The sequence below is a fragment of the Borostomias antarcticus genome (assembly GCF_949987555.1).
Source record: "Borostomias antarcticus genome assembly, chromosome: 12".
Taxonomy (NCBI): Eukaryota; Metazoa; Chordata; class Actinopteri; order Stomiiformes; family Stomiidae; genus Borostomias; species Borostomias antarcticus.
In genome coordinates this window covers 17,770,265-17,786,097 of record NC_140245.1, presented here as the reverse complement: position 1 = coordinate 17,786,097, position 15,833 = coordinate 17,770,265, and the positions used below count along the sequence as shown (strand labels likewise).

Genomic DNA, 15,833 nt, shown 5'->3' with positions numbered 1-15,833 from the left:
AGGACAGGGTGAGTCTGGTCTACTGTGTCATAGCAGGACAGGGTGAGTCTGGTCTACTGTGTCATAGCAGGACAGGGTGAGTCCAGTCTACTGTTTCATAGCAGGACACGGTGAGTCCGGTCTACTGTGTCATAGCAGGACAGGGTGAGTCTGGTCTACTGTGTCATAGCAGGACAGGGTGAGTCTGGTCTACTGTGTCATAGCAGGACAGGGTGAGTCTGGTATACTGTGTCATAGGAGGACAGGGTGAGTCTGGTCTACTGTGTCATAGCAGGACAGGGTGAGTCAGGTCTACTGTGTCATAGCAGGACAGGGTGAGTCTGGTCTACTGTGTCATAGGAGGACAGGGTGAGTCTGGTCTACTGTGTCATAGCAGGACAGGGTGAGTCTGGTCTACTGTGTCATAGCAGGACAGGGTAAGTCTGGTCTACTGTGTCATAGCAGGACAGGGTGAGTCCGGTCTACTGTGTCATAGGAGGACAGGGTGAGTGCTGTGTACTATCAAATGACAGGGTGAGTACTGTGACCTATCAAATGACAGGGTGAGTCCTATCTGCTGTATGTTTGATGGCAGGTCAGCGATTTCACAGTGGTCTACTAGAGCATTGTCAGATGACAGGATGAGTGGTCTATTCGACCCTTATTTCAAATGAATTCCTCTTTCAATCAGTTCGATTTCATCTGAAAGAAATGTCCAAATGTCAGCAAAGAGAATGTTACAGTTTCCCTCGTGACTTGTCATAATTAAGTTAGTATCATTGGTTTTCCATGGACTCCTTCATGCTACATGTTTTATACATATGTGAGGCAGACAGGTTCACCAGTAGGGTTGATATGTGATGGTAGTGCAGGTTGAAATGTGATGGTAGGGCAAGTTCACCAGTAGGGTTGATATGTGATGGTTGGGCAGGTTCATCAGGAGAGTTGATATGTGATGGTAGGGCAGGTTAAAATGTGATGGTAGGGCAAGTTCGCCAGTAGGGTTGATATGTGGTGGTAGGGCAGGTTCACAAGTAGAGTTGATATGTGATGGTAGGCAGGTTCACCAGTACGGTTGATATGTGATGGTTGGACAGGTTCACCAGTAGGGTTGATATGTGATGGTAGGGCAGATTCACCAGTAGAGTTGATATGTGATGGTAGGCAGGTTCACCAGTAGAGTTGATATGTGATGGTAGACAGGTTCACCAGTAGGGTCGATATGTGTTGGTAGGCAGGTTCACCAGTAGAGTTGATATGTAATGGTAGGCAGGTTCAGCAGTAGGGTTGATATGTGATGGCAGGGCAGGTTCACCAGTAGGGTTGATATTGGATGGTGGGCAGGTTCACCAGTAGGGTTGATATATGATGGTAGGGCAGGGCAAGTTCTCCAAATAGGGTTGATATGTGATGGTAGGCAGGTTCACCAGTAGGGTTGATGTGTGTGTGATGGTAGGGCAGGTTCACCAGTAGAGTTGATATGTGATGGTAGGGCAGGTTCACCAGTAGGGTTGAAAAGTGATGGAAGGCAGGTTCACCAGTAGGGTCGATATTTGAAGGTGGGCAGGTTCACCAGTAGGGTTGATATGTGATGGTAGGGCAGGGCAATTTCTCCAATAGGGTTGATATGTGATGGTAGGCAGGTACACCAGTAGGGTTGATATGTGATGGTAGGGCAGGTTCACCAGTAGAGTTGATATGTGATGGTAGGGCAGGTTCACCATTAGGGTTGATATGTGATGAAAGGCAGGTTCACCAGTAGGGTCGATATTTGATGGTGGGCAGGTTCACCATTAGGGTTGATATGTGATGGTAAGACAGGGAAAGTTCTCCGGTAGGGTTGATATGTGATGGTAGGCAGGTTCACCAGTAGGGTTGATATGTGATGTTAGGGCAGGTTCACCAGAAGAGTTGATATGTGATGGTAGGGCAGGTTCACCAGTAAGGTTGATATGTGTTGGTAGGGCAGGGCAGGATCACCAGTAGGGCTGATATGTGATGGTAGGGCAGGTTCACCATTACGGCATGTGATGGAGGGCACGTTCACCATTAGGGTTGATATGTGATGGAAGGCAGGTTCACCAGTAGGGTCGATATTTGATGGTGGGCAGGTTCACCATTAGGGTTGATATGTGATGGAAGGGCAGGTTCACCAGTAGGGTCAATATGTGATAGTAGGCAGGTTCACCAGTAGGGTTGATATGTGATGGTAGGGCAGGGCAAGTTCACCAGTAGGGTTGATATGTGATGGTAGGCAGGTTCACCAATAGGGTTGACATGTGAAGGTAGGGCAGGTTCACCAGTAGAGTTGATATGTGATGGTAGGGCAGGTTCACCAGTAAAGTTGATACAGTATGCGATGGAAGGCAGGTTCACCAGTAGGGTTGATATGTGATGGTAAGGCAGGTTCACCAGTAGAGTTGATATGTGATGGAAGGCAGGTTCACCAGTAGAGTTGATATGTGTTGGTAGGCAGGTTCACCAGTAGAGTTGATATGTGATGGTAGGGCAGGTTCACCAGTAGGGTCAATATGTGATAGTAGGCAGGTTCACCAGTAGGGTTGATATGTGATGGTAGGGCAGGGCAAGTTCACCAGTAGGGTTGATATGTGATGGTAGGCAGGTTCACCAGTAGGGTTGATATGTGAAGGTAGGGCAGGTTCACCAGTAGAGTTGATATGTGATGGTAGGGCAGGTTCACCAGTAAAGTTGATATGCGATGGAAGGCAGGTTCACCAGTAGGGTTGATATGTGATGGTAAGGCAGGTTCACCAGTAGAGTTGATATGTGATGGAAGGCAGGTTCACCAGTAGAGTTGATATGTGATGGTAGGGCAGGGTCAGCAGTAGAGTTGATATGTGATGGCAGGGCAGGTTCACCAGTAGGGTTCATATGTGATGGTAGGGCAGGGCAGGTTCACCAGTAGAGTTGATACAGGTATGTGATAGTAGGGTAGGTTCACCAGTAGGGTTGATATGTGATGGTAGGGCAGGGCAGGTTCACCAGTAGGGTTGATACAGGTATGTGATGGTAGGGTAGGTTCACCAGTAGGGTTGATATGTGATGGTAGGGCAGGTTCACCAGTAGGGTTGATATATGATGGTAGGCAGGTTCACCAGTAGGGTTGATATGTGATGGTAGGCATGTTCACCAGTAGAGTTGATATGTGATGGTTGGCAAGTTCAGCAGTAGGGTTGATATGTGATGGTTCGGGCAGGTTCACCAGTAGGGTCGATATGTGATGGTAGGCAGGTTCATCAGTAGGGTTGATATGTGATGGTAGGCAGGTTCACCAGTAGGGTTGATATGTGATGGAAGGCAGGTTCACCAGTAGGGTCGATATTTGATGGCGGGCAGGTTCACCAGTAGGGTCGATATTTGATGGTGGGCAGGTTCACCAGTAGGGTTGATATGTGATGGTAGGGCAGGGCAAGTTCACCAGTAGGGTTGATATGTGATGGAAGGGCAGGACAGGTTCACCAGTAGGGTTGATATGTGATGGTAGGCAGGTTCACCAGTAGGGTTGATATGTGATGGAAGGCAGGTTCACCAGTAGGGTTGATATGTGATGGTAGGACAGGTTCACCAGTAGGGTATGTGATGGTAGGGCAGGTTCCCTAGTAGAGTTGATATGTGATGGAAGGCAGGTTCACTAGTAGGGTTGATATGTGATGGTTGGCAGGTTCACCAGTAGAGTTGATATGTGATGGTTGGCAGGTTCACCAGTAGAGTTGATATGTGATGGTAGGGCAGGTTGACCAGTAGAGGTGATATGTGATGGTAGGCAGGTTGACTAGTAGAGTTGATATGTGATGGTTGGCATGTTCACCAGTAGAGTTGATATGTAATAGTAGGGCAGGTTCACTAGTAGGGTTGATATTTGATGGTAGGGCAGGTTCACCAGTAGGGTATGTGATGGTAGGGCAGGTTCACCCATAGGGTTTGTGATGGTAGTGCAGGTTCACCAGTAGGGTATGTGATGGTAGGGCAGGTTCACCAGTAGGGTTGGTATGTGATGGTAGGGCAGGTTCACCAGTAGGGTTGATATGTGATGGTAGGCAGGTTCACCAGTAGGGTTGATATGTGATGGTTGGACAGGTTCAACAGTAGGGTTGATATGTGATGGTAAGGCAGGTTCACTAGTACGGTTGATATGTGATGGTAGGGCAGGTTCACCAGTAGAATTGATATGTGATGGTAGGGCAGGTTCACCAGTAAAGTTAATATGCGATGGAAGGCAGGTTCACCAGTAGGGTTGATATGTGAAGGTAGGGCAGGTTCACCAGTAGAGTTGATATGTGATGGTAGGGCAGGTTCACCAGTAAAGTTGATATGCGATGGAAGGCAGGTTCACCAGTAGGGTTGATATGTGATGGTAAGGCAGGTTCACCAGTAGAGTTGATATGTGATGGAAGGCAGGTTCACCAGTAGAGTTTATATGTGATGGTAGGGCAGGGTCAGCAGTAGAGTTGATATGTGATGGCAGGGCAGGTTCACCAGTAGGGTTGATACAGGTATGTGATAGTATGGTAGGTTCACCAGTAGGGTTGATATGTGATGGTAGGGCAGGTTCACCAGTAGAGTATGTGATGGTAGGTTCAGGTTCACCAGTAGGGTTGATATATGATGGTAGGCAGGTTCACCAGTAGGGTTGATATGTGATGGTAGGCATGTTCACCAGTAGAGTTGATATGTGATGGTTGGCAAGTTCAGCAGTAGGGTTGATATGTGATGGTTCGGGCAGGTTCACCAGTAGGGTCGATATGTGATGGTAGGCAGGTTCATCAGTAGGGTTGATATGTGATGGTAGGCAGGTTCACCAGTAGGGTTGATATGTGATGGAAGGCAGGTTCACCAGTAGGGTCGATATTTGATGGCGGGCAGGTTCACCAGTAGGGTCGATATTTGATGGTGGGCAGGTTTACCAGTAGGGTTGATATGTGATGGTAGGGCAGGGCAAGTTCACCAGTAGGGTTGATATGTGATGGAAGGGCAGGACAGGTTCACCAGTAGGGTTGATATGTGATGGTAGGCAGGTTCACCAGTAGGGTTGATATGTGATGGAAGGCAGGTTCACCAGTAGGGTTGATATGTGATGGTAGGACAGGTTCACCAGTAGGGTATGTGATGGTAGGGCAGGTTCCCTAGTAGAGTTGATATGTGATGGAAGGCAGGTTCACTAGTAGGGTTGATATGTGATGGTAGGGCAGGTTCACCAGTAGAGTTGATATGTGATGGTTGGCAGGTTCACCAGTAGAGTTGATATGTGATGGTAGGGCAGGTTGACCAGTAGAGGTGATATGTGATGGTAGGCAGGTTGACTAGTAGAGTTGATATGTGATGGTTGGCATGTTCAACAGTAGAGTTGATATGTAATAGAAGGGCAGGTTCACTAGTAGGGTTGATATTTGATGGTAGGGCAGGTTCACCAGTAGGGTATGTGATGGTAGGGCAGGTTCACCCATAGGGTTTGTGATGGTAGTGCAGGTTCACCAGTAGGGTATGTGATGGTAGGGCAGGTTCACCAGTAGGGTTGGTATGTGATGGTAGGGCAGGTTCACCAGTAGGGTTGATATGTGATGGTAGGCAGGTTCACCAGTAGGGTTGATATGTGATGGTTGGACAGGTTCAACAGTAGGGTTGATATGTGATGGTAAGGCAGGTTCACTAGTACGGTTGATATGTGATGGTAGGGCAGGTTCACCAGTAGAATTGATATGTGATGGTAGGGCAGGTTCACCAGTAAAGTTAATATGCGATGGAAGGCAGGTTCACCAGTAGGGTTGATATGTGAAGGTAGGGCAGGTTCACCAGTAGAGTTGATATGTGATGGTAGGGCAGGTTCACCAGTAAAGTTGATATGCGATGGAAGGCAGGTTCACCAGTAGGGTTGATATGTGATGGTAAGGCAGGTTCACCAGTAGAGTTGATATGTGATGGAAGGCAGGTTCACCAGTAGAGTTGATATGTGATGGTAGGGCAGGGTCAGCAGTAGAGTTGATATGTGATGGCAGGGCAGGTTCACCAGTAGGGTTCATATTTGATGGTAGGGCAGGGCAGGTTCACCAGTAGGGTTGATACAGGTATGTGATAGTATGGTAGGTTCACCAGTAGGGTTGATATGTGATGGTAGGGCAGGTTCACCAGTAGGGTATGTGATGGTAGGGCAGGTTCACCAGTAGGGTTAATATATGATGGTAGGCAGGTTCACCAGTAGGGTTGATATGTGATGGCAGGCATGTTCACCAGTAGAGTTGATATGTGATGGTTGGCAAGTTCAGCAGTAGGGTTGATATGTGATGGTTCGGGCAGGTTCACCAGTAGGGTCGATATGTGATGGTAGGCAGGTTCATCAGTAGGGTTGATATGTGATGGTAGGCAGGTTCACCAGTAGGGTTGATATGTGATGGAAGGCAGGTTCACCAGTAGGGTCGATATTTGATGGCAGGCAGGTTCACCAGTAGGGTCGATATTTGATGGAAGGCAGGTTCACCAGTAGGGTTGATATGTGATGGAAGGCAGGTTCACCAGTAGGGTTGATATGTGATGGTAGGACAGGTTCACCAGTAGGGTATGTGATGGTAGGGCAGGTTCCCCAGTAGAGTTGATACGTGATGGAAGGCAGGTTCACTAGTAGGGTTGATATGTGATGGTTGGACAGGTTCACCAGTAGGGTATGTGATGGTAGGGCAGGTTCACCAGTAGAGTTGATATGTGATGGTTGGCAGGTTCACCAGTAGAGTTGATATGTGATGGTAGGGCAGGTTGACCAGTAGAGGTGATATGTGATGGTAGGCAGGTTGACTAGTAGGGTTGATAATTGATGGTAGGGCAGGTTCACTAGTAGGGTACGTGATGGTAGGGCAGGTTTACCAGTTGAGTTGATATGTGATGGTTGGCATGTTCACCAGTAGAGTTGATATGTAATAGTAGGGCAGGCTCACTAGTAGGGTTGATATTTGATGGTAGGGCAGGTTCACCAGTAGGGTATGTGATGGTAGGGCAGGTTCACCCATAGGGTTTGTGATGGTAGTGCAGGTTCACCAGTAGGGTATGTGATGGTAGGGCAGGTTCACCAGTAGGGTTGGTATGTGATGGTAGGGCAGGTTAACCAGTAGGGTTGATATGTGATGGTAGACAGGTTCACCAGTAGGGTTGATAAGTGATGGTTGGACAGGTTCAACAGTAGGGTTGATATGTGATGGTAAGGCAGGTTCACTAGTACGGTTGATATGTGATGGTAGGGCAGGTTCACCAGTAGAATTGATATGTGATGGTAGGCAGGTTCACCAGTAGGGTATGTGATGGTAGTGCAGGTTCACCAGTAGGGTATGTGATGGTAGTGTAGAGTTGATATGTGATGGTAGGCAGGTTCACCAGTCGGGTATGTGATGGTAGTGCAGGTTCACCAGTAGGGTATGTGATGGTAGGCAGGTTCACCAGTAGGGTATGTGATGGTAGGGCAGGTTCACCAGTAGGGTTGGTATGTAATGATAGGGCAGGTTCACCGGTAGGGTTGATATGTGATGGTTGGACAGGTTCACCAGTAGGGTTGATATGTGATGGAAGGCAGGTTCACTAGTAGGGTTGATATGTGATGGTTGGCAGGTTCACCAGTAGAGTTGATATGTGATGGTAGGGCAGGTTGACCAGTAGAGGTGATATGTGATGGTAGGCAGGTTCACCAGTCGGGTATGTGATGGTAGTGCAGGTTCACCAGTAGGGTATGTGATGGTAGGCAGGTTCACCAGTAGGGTATGTGATGGTAGGGCAGGTTCACCAGTAGGGTTGGTATGTAATGATAGGGCAGGTTCACCAGTAGGGTTGGTATGTGATGGTAGGGCAGGTTTACCAGTATTGTTGATATGTGATGGTTGGCATGTTCACCAGTAGAGTTGATATGTAATTGTAGGGCAGGTTCACTAGTAAGGTTGATATGTGATGGTAGGGCAGGTTCACCAGTAGAGTTGATATGTGATGGTAGGGCAGGTTCACCAGTAAAGTTGATATGCGATGGAAGGCAGGTTCACCAGTAGGGTTGATATGTGAAGGTAGGGCAGGTTCACCAGTAGAGTTGATATGTGATGGTAGGGCAGGTTCACCAGTAAAGTTGATATGCGATGGAAGGCAGGTTCACCAGTAGGGTTGATATGTGATGGTAAGGCAGGTTCACCAGTAGAGTTGATATGTGATGGAAGGCAGGTTCACCAGTAGAGTTTATATGTGATGGTAGGGCAGGGTCAGCAGTAGAGTTGATATGTGATGGCAGGGCAGGTTCACCAGTAGGGTTGATACAGGTATGTGATAGTATGGTAGGTTCACCAGTAGGGTTGATATGTGATGGTAGGGCAGGTTCACCAGTAGAGTATGTGATGGTAGGTTCAGGTTCACCAGTAGGGTTGATATATGATGGTAGGCAGGTTCACCAGTAGGGTTGATATGTGATGGTAGGCATGTTCACCAGTAGAGTTGATATGTGATGGTTGGCAAGTTCAGCAGTAGGGTTGATATGTGATGGTTCGGGCAGGTTCACCAGTAGGGTCGATATGTGATGGTAGGCAGGTTCATCAGTAGGGTTGATATGTGATGGTAGGCAGGTTCACCAGTAGGGTTGATATGTGATGGAAGGCAGGTTCACCAGTAGGGTCGATATTTGATGGCGGGCAGGTTCACCAGTAGGGTCGATATTTGATGGTGGGCAGGTTTACCAGTAGGGTTGATATGTGATGGTAGGGCAGGGCAAGTTCACCAGTAGGGTTGATATGTGATGGAAGGGCAGGACAGGTTCACCAGTAGGGTTGATATGTGATGGTAGGCAGGTTCACCAGTAGGGTTGATATGTGATGGAAGGCAGGTTCACCAGTAGGGTTGATATGTGATGGTAGGACAGGTTCACCAGTAGGGTATGTGATGGTAGGGCAGGTTCCCTAGTAGAGTTGATATGTGATGGAAGGCAGGTTCACTAGTAGGGTTGATATGTGATGGTAGGGCAGGTTCACCAGTAGAGTTGATATGTGATGGTTGGCAGGTTCACCAGTAGAGTTGATATGTGATGGTAGGGCAGGTTGACCAGTAGAGGTGATATGTGATGGTAGGCAGGTTGACTAGTAGAGTTGATATGTGATGGTTGGCATGTTCAACAGTAGAGTTGATATGTAATAGAAGGGCAGGTTCACTAGTAGGGTTGATATTTGATGGTAGGGCAGGTTCACCAGTAGGGTATGTGATGGTAGGGCAGGTTCACCCATAGGGTTTGTGATGGTAGTGCAGGTTCACCAGTTGGGTATGTGATGGTAGGGCAGGTTCACCAGTAGGGTTGGTATGTGATGGTAGGGCAGGTTCACCAGTAGGGTTGATATGTGATGGTAGGCAGGTTCACCAGTAGGGTTGATATGTGATGGTTGGACAGGTTCAACAGTAGGGTTGATATGTGATGGTAAGGCAGGTTCACTAGTACGGTTGATATGTGATGGTAGGGCAGGTTCACCAGTAGAATTGATATGTGATGGTAGGGCAGGTTCACCAGTAAAGTTAATATGCGATGGAAGGCAGGTTCACCAGTAGGGTTGATATGTGAAGGTAGGGCAGGTTCACCAGTAGAGTTGATATGTGATGGTAGGGCAGGTTCACCAGTAAAGTTGATATGCGATGGAAGGCAGGTTCACCAGTAGGGTTGATATGTGATGGTAAGGCAGGTTCACCAGTAGAGTTGATATGTGATGGAAGGCAGGTTCACCAGTAGAGTTGATATGTGATGGTAGGGCAGGGTCAGCAGTAGAGTTGATATGTGATGGCAGGGCAGGTTCACCAGTAGGGTTCATATTTGATGGTAGGGCAGGGCAGGTTCACCAGTAGGGTTGATACAGGTATGTGATAGTATGGTAGGTTCACCAGTAGGGTTGATATGTGATGGTAGGGCAGGTTCACCAGTAGGGTATGTGATGGTAGGGCAGGTTCACCAGTAGGGTTAATATATGATGGTAGGCAGGTTCACCAGTAGGGTTGATATGTGATGGCAGGCATGTTCACCAGTAGAGTTGATATGTGATGGTTGGCAAGTTCAGCAGTAGGGTTGATATGTGATGGTTCGGGCAGGTTCACCAGTAGGGTCGATATGTGATGGTAGGCAGGTTCATCAGTAGGGTTGATATGTGATGGTAGGCAGGTTCACCAGTAGGGTTGATATGTGATGGAAGGCAGGTTCACCAGTAGGGTCGATATTTGATGGCAGGCAGGTTCACCAGTAGGGTCGATATTTGATGGAAGGCAGGTTCACCAGTAGGGTTGATATGTGATGGAAGGCAGGTTCACCAGTAGGGTTGATATGTGATGGTAGGACAGGTTCACCAGTAGGGTATGTGATGGTAGGGCAGGTTCCCCAGTAGAGTTGATACGTGATGGAAGGCAGGTTCACTAGTAGGGTTGATATGTGATGGTTGGACAGGTTCACCAGTAGGGTATGTGATGGTAGGGCAGGTTCACCAGTAGAGTTGATATGTGATGGTTGGCAGGTTCACCAGTAGAGTTGATATGTGATGGTAGGGCAGGTTGACCAGTAGAGGTGATATGTGATGGTAGGCAGGTTGACTAGTAGGGTTGATAATTGATGGTAGGGCAGGTTCACTAGTAGGGTACGTGATGGTAGGGCAGGTTTACCAGTTGAGTTGATATGTGATGGTTGGCATGTTCACCAGTAGAGTTGATATGTAATAGTAGGGCAGGCTCACTAGTAGGGTTGATATTTGATGGTAGGGCAGGTTCACCAGTAGGGTATGTGATGGTAGGGCAGGTTCACCCATAGGGTTTGTGATGGTAGTGCAGGTTCACCAGTAGGGTATGTGATGGTAGGGCAGGTTCACCAGTAGGGTTGGTATGTGATGGTAGGGCAGGTTAACCAGTAGGGTTGATATGTGATGGTAGACAGGTTCACCAGTAGGGTTGATAAGTGATGGTTGGACAGGTTCAACAGTAGGGTTGATATGTGATGGTAAGGCAGGTTCACTAGTACGGTTGATATGTGATGGTAGGGCAGGTTCACCAGTAGAATTGATATGTGATGGTAGGCAGGTTCACCAGTAGGGTATGTGATGGTAGTGCAGGTTCACCAGTAGGGTATGTGATGGTAGTGTAGAGTTGATATGTGATGGTAGGCAGGTTCACCAGTCGGGTATGTGATGGTAGTGCAGGTTCACCAGTAGGGTATGTGATGGTAGGCAGGTTCACCAGTAGGGTATGTGATGGTAGGGCAGGTTCACCAGTAGGGTTGGTATGTAATGATAGGGCAGGTTCACCGGTAGGGTTGATATGTGATGGTTGGACAGGTTCACCAGTAGGGTTGATATGTGATGGAAGGCAGGTTCACTAGTAGGGTTGATATGTGATGGTTGGCAGGTTCACCAGTAGAGTTGATATGTGATGGTAGGGCAGGTTGACCAGTAGAGGTGATATGTGATGGTAGGCAGGTTCACCAGTCGGGTATGTGATGGTAGTGCAGGTTCACCAGTAGGGTATGTGATGGTAGGCAGGTTCACCAGTAGGGTATGTGATGGTAGGGCAGGTTCACCAGTAGGGTTGGTATGTAATGATAGGGCAGGTTCACCAGTAGGGTTGGTATGTGATGGTAGGGCAGGTTTACCAGTATTGTTGATATGTGATGGTTGGCATGTTCACCAGTAGAGTTGATATGTAATTGTAGGGCAGGTTCACTAGTAAGGTTGATATGTGATGGTAGGGCAGGTTCACCATTAGGGTATGTGATGGTAGGGCAGGTTCACCCATAGGGTACGTGATGGTAGTGCAGGTTCACCAGTAGGGTATGTGATGGTAGGGCAGGTTCACCAGTAGGGTTGGTATGTGATGGTAGGGCAGGTTCACCAGTAGGGTTGATATGTGATGGTTGGCAGGTTCACCAGTAGAGTTGATATGTGATGGTAGGGCAGGTTGACCAGTAGAGGTGATATGTGATGGTAGGCAGGTTGACTAGTAGGGTTGATAATTGATGGTAGGGCAGGTTCACCAGTAGGGTACGTGATGGTAGGGCAGGTTTACCAGTAGAGTTGATATGTGATGGTTGGCATGTTCACCAGTAGAGTTGATATGTAATAGTAGGGCAGGTTCACTAGTAGGGTTGATATTTGATGGTAGGGCAGGTTCACCAGTAGGGTATGTGATGGTAGGGCAGGTTCACCCATAGGGTATGTGATGGTAGTGCAGGTTCACCAGTAGGGTATGTGATGGTAGGGCAGGTTCACCAGTAGGGTTGCTATGTGATGGTAGGGCAGGTTCACCAGTAGGGTTGATATGTGATGGTAGGCAGGTTCACCAGTAGGGTTGATATTTGATGGTTGGACAGGTTCAACAGTAGGGTTGATATGTGATGGTAGGCAGGTTCACCAGTAGGGTATGTGATGGTAGTGCAGGTTCACCAGTAGGGTATGTGATGGTAGTCAGGTTCACCAGTAGGGTATGTGATGGTAGGGCAGGTTCACCAGTAGGGTTGGTATGTAATGATAGGGCAGGTTCACCAGTAGGGTTGATATGTGATGGTTGGACAGGTTCAACAGTAGAGTTGATATGTGATGGTAGGGCAGGTTCACTAGTAGGGTTGATATGTGATGGTAGGGCAGGTTCACCAGTAGAGTTGATATGTGATGGTAGGGCAGGTTCACCAGTAGAGTTGATATGTGATGGTAGGCAGGTTCACCAGTAAGGTTGATATGTGATGGTAGGCAGGTTCACCAGTAAGGTTGATATGTGATGGAAGGCAGGTTCACCAGTAAGGTTGATATGTGATGGAAGGCAGGTTCACCAGTAGGGTTCGTGATGGTAGGGGGGTTCAGGCACCAGAGCAGGGCTGTGGTCTTGGTCTGCACCTCTGTGTCCATATTTCTCCCTCCCTCACCTGCAGCTCCACTCCTCTCCTCTCTTTTCTGTTTGTTCTTCTCTCTCTCTCTCCCTCCCTCTCTCTCTCTCCCTCTGTCTCTTTCTGTCTCTCTCTCCCTGTCTCGCCCTTTCTCTCTGTTTCTCTCCCTCTCTCTGTCTCTTCTTTCTCTTGTTTTCTCTTTCTCTCTCCCTCTCTTTCTCCCCGCTGTCTTGCTGTCTGTAGCGATGGTTGCTATGGTCACCGGGGTGACAGCCCGTGACCCATGGGCTGCTGGGTAATCGTGGTGAAACCCCAGCCTCTGCAGCGCTGCATCAGGCTCACATACGTCCCCACCCGCCCGTCCGCCTATCTCACTGGGCTCAGCTGTCCTGGGAGCCACAACTGAGCACCCGCAAGCTCCGGTGCAGTTCAAACCAGATTATTCCAGTTCTCTGTGGTCTGCTCCGGGCTGGGGAGTAGCTCAACTTTATCAGCACTCTCACAGACACATGCAGGGGGAGGAGGGTAGAGGGGGGGGGGCAGGGTAGGCCTCAGCTTGCTGTCTGATTACAGGGTTCCCACTGTTGGAGAGCCGGTGAGCTGAGCACTGTGTACCTGTTCACTGTCTGTCGCCATGCGACTGGTCGACAATAACGTGGATAAGTGAACACAATAGAAAACGGCGGCCACTGGATGAACAGCAAACATCAACAACAGCCAACATCAACAACACTCATCTACAAGAGCAAACATCAACAGCAGTTTCTTTTCAGACAAAGTATATTCCGCTTCCCAAGTCGTATGCTGATCAGAGGCTCAATGTGGAACAAGGTGGAAACGCGTTGGAAGCTTTAGGCACTTCGAAATCCCTTAAGACTTTATTTTAATGCCGTTATTAACTTACTATATGATATGCTAAAATAAAGGATTTTTAAATGATTTTTTAATGGATTTTTCAGGTTTAAATCACAAACAAAGATTTAACAGATGTTGGAGTAGTTTTTCCTCATGACTAAGAAGCGCCTTATATCCAAAGGGCCTCAGTAGAACTACAGCATCAGTAGAAACCCAGCCTCGGTAGAACCCCAGCCTCAGTAAAACCTCAGCATCAGTAGAACCCCAGCAACAGTAGAACCCCAGCCTCAGTAGAACCCTGGCCTCAGTAGAACCCTGGCCTCTGCATGGGAAGCCTGCTCCTGTCAGATATGTAATCCAGGTTCTTCAGTGAAAAACAGCCTCTTCTATTACAGTGACATTGATGCAGGCTCCCACGATGAGCTCAGGCTCCTCCATTAGTTAGACACGCAATCAAGATATCAGGTGTCTAGTTTGACATTCCTGTCTTTACTGTAGAGAGGTCATATCTTTCAAAAGCGTGTCCAGATGCACAAACAATCTGGATTTTTACTGTGTTGTTTGTCTACTCCATTTCTTCAAAGTATTTCATTGTATTTCAGACTTCAGAGAGCTATTTGAATTTACGGCATGCTCATTGAAAATGATTACAGAATGTTTGTCAGAATAGATGCCAAAGTTTACATTCATATTGCTTGTGAGGATGCATGTCTATGTGTGTGTATATGTGTGTGTGTGTGTGTGGATCTGTGTATATGTGTGTGTATATGTATTCCTGTGTGTGTTTGTTTGTGTGTCTGTTGCTGTGTGTGTGTGTGTTCCTGCATGTGTGTATGTGTGTGTGTGTGTTCCTGCATTTGTGTGTGCGTGTGTGTGTGTGTGTGTGTGCATGACATATTCCGTTACTGACTTTACGCAGCTATTTACTCTCTCAAACACAAAACAAAACATTGTCTTAATTGGTCCAAGGTGTTTGATTGGCTCCCCCAGGCCTCTGATGTGTGTTTACTAGAGCAGTTAAAACAGAGGCAGTAAAGACAGGAATGGGAAACATATACTGGCTAACAGGGAGCTAAAAACCCTGCTTCTTCCATACGGAGCCAGCGAAGAGCGAGGAGGAGGAGAGGAGTAGCGGTAGGGAGTAGCTAGGAGAAGAGGAGGAGAGGTAGGGAGTAGCAAGGAGGAGAGGAGAGGATGAGAGGAGGAAAGGCATGGAGTACACAGCGCAGATCTAAGGACATCCCCCTTGGCGAGACCACAGGCAGAGGTTGGGCTGGGCTGAGCTGGGCTGGGCTGGGCTGGGCTGGGCTGGGCTAGGTTGGGCTGTTTGGAGCTGGACTGGGCTGAGCTGAGCTGGGCTGGACTAGGTTGGGCTGGGCTGGGCTGGGCTGGGCTGGGCTGGGCTAAGTTGGGCTAGGCTAGGTTGGGCTGGGCTGGGCTGGGCTGGGCTGGGCTAGGTTCTGCTGGACTGGGCGTGGCTGGGCTGGGCTGGGCTGGGCTAGGCTAGGCTAGGTTGGGCTGGGCTGGGCTGGGCTGGGCTGGGCTGGCCTGGGTTGGGCTAGGTTGGGCTGAGCTGGGCTGGGCTGGGCTGGGCTGGGCTGGGCTGGGCTGGGCTGGGCTGGGCTGGGTTGGGCTGGGCTGGGCTGGGCTGGGCTGTTTGGGGCTGGACTGGGCTGGGATCATGACCACCAATGCCAAATTGAATTGATCAATCTTAAGCGTTTATTCCCCTTTAACTTGGTTTACTGTGATTCGATTGTGATTTTGTTTGACAGAATATCATAAAACTTTGGAAACAGACATTTGTTGCACAAGTTGATTTTATTTTGGAACCATTTTAAATATCTCATGTGACATCTTAAAATGGGAGTCAACCTTCACTGAGGAAGTAATCTATTTAACAAATTGAAGAACTTATCTAAGCAGTCGAAACCATATGAAAATGCTGCAGCTTCCTGTTGGTGACTGACTGTGTTGTTTGTTGTCGTGACCGTCTCCTCTGCCTCCAGTGAAACCACCTAGAGACAGAGAGAGAGAGAGAGAGAGAGAGAGAGAGAGAGAGGGAGAGAGATAGAGAGAGAGGGGGAGAGAGAGAGGGGGAGAGAGAGAGGCAGAGAGAGAGAGAGAGAGAGAGAGG

The 15,833-nt window shown here is 48.3% G+C and overlaps 1 protein-coding gene across 1 annotated transcript in view; it reads left to right on the top strand.

Annotated features, from left to right (window-relative positions):
• The window catches only part of tnfrsf21 (tumor necrosis factor receptor superfamily, member 21), a gene marked incomplete at both ends in the record, with an annotated part of 34,869 nt that overhangs the window by 6,634 nt on the left and 12,402 nt on the right, over positions 1-15,833 (top strand). The window lies entirely within an intron of this gene.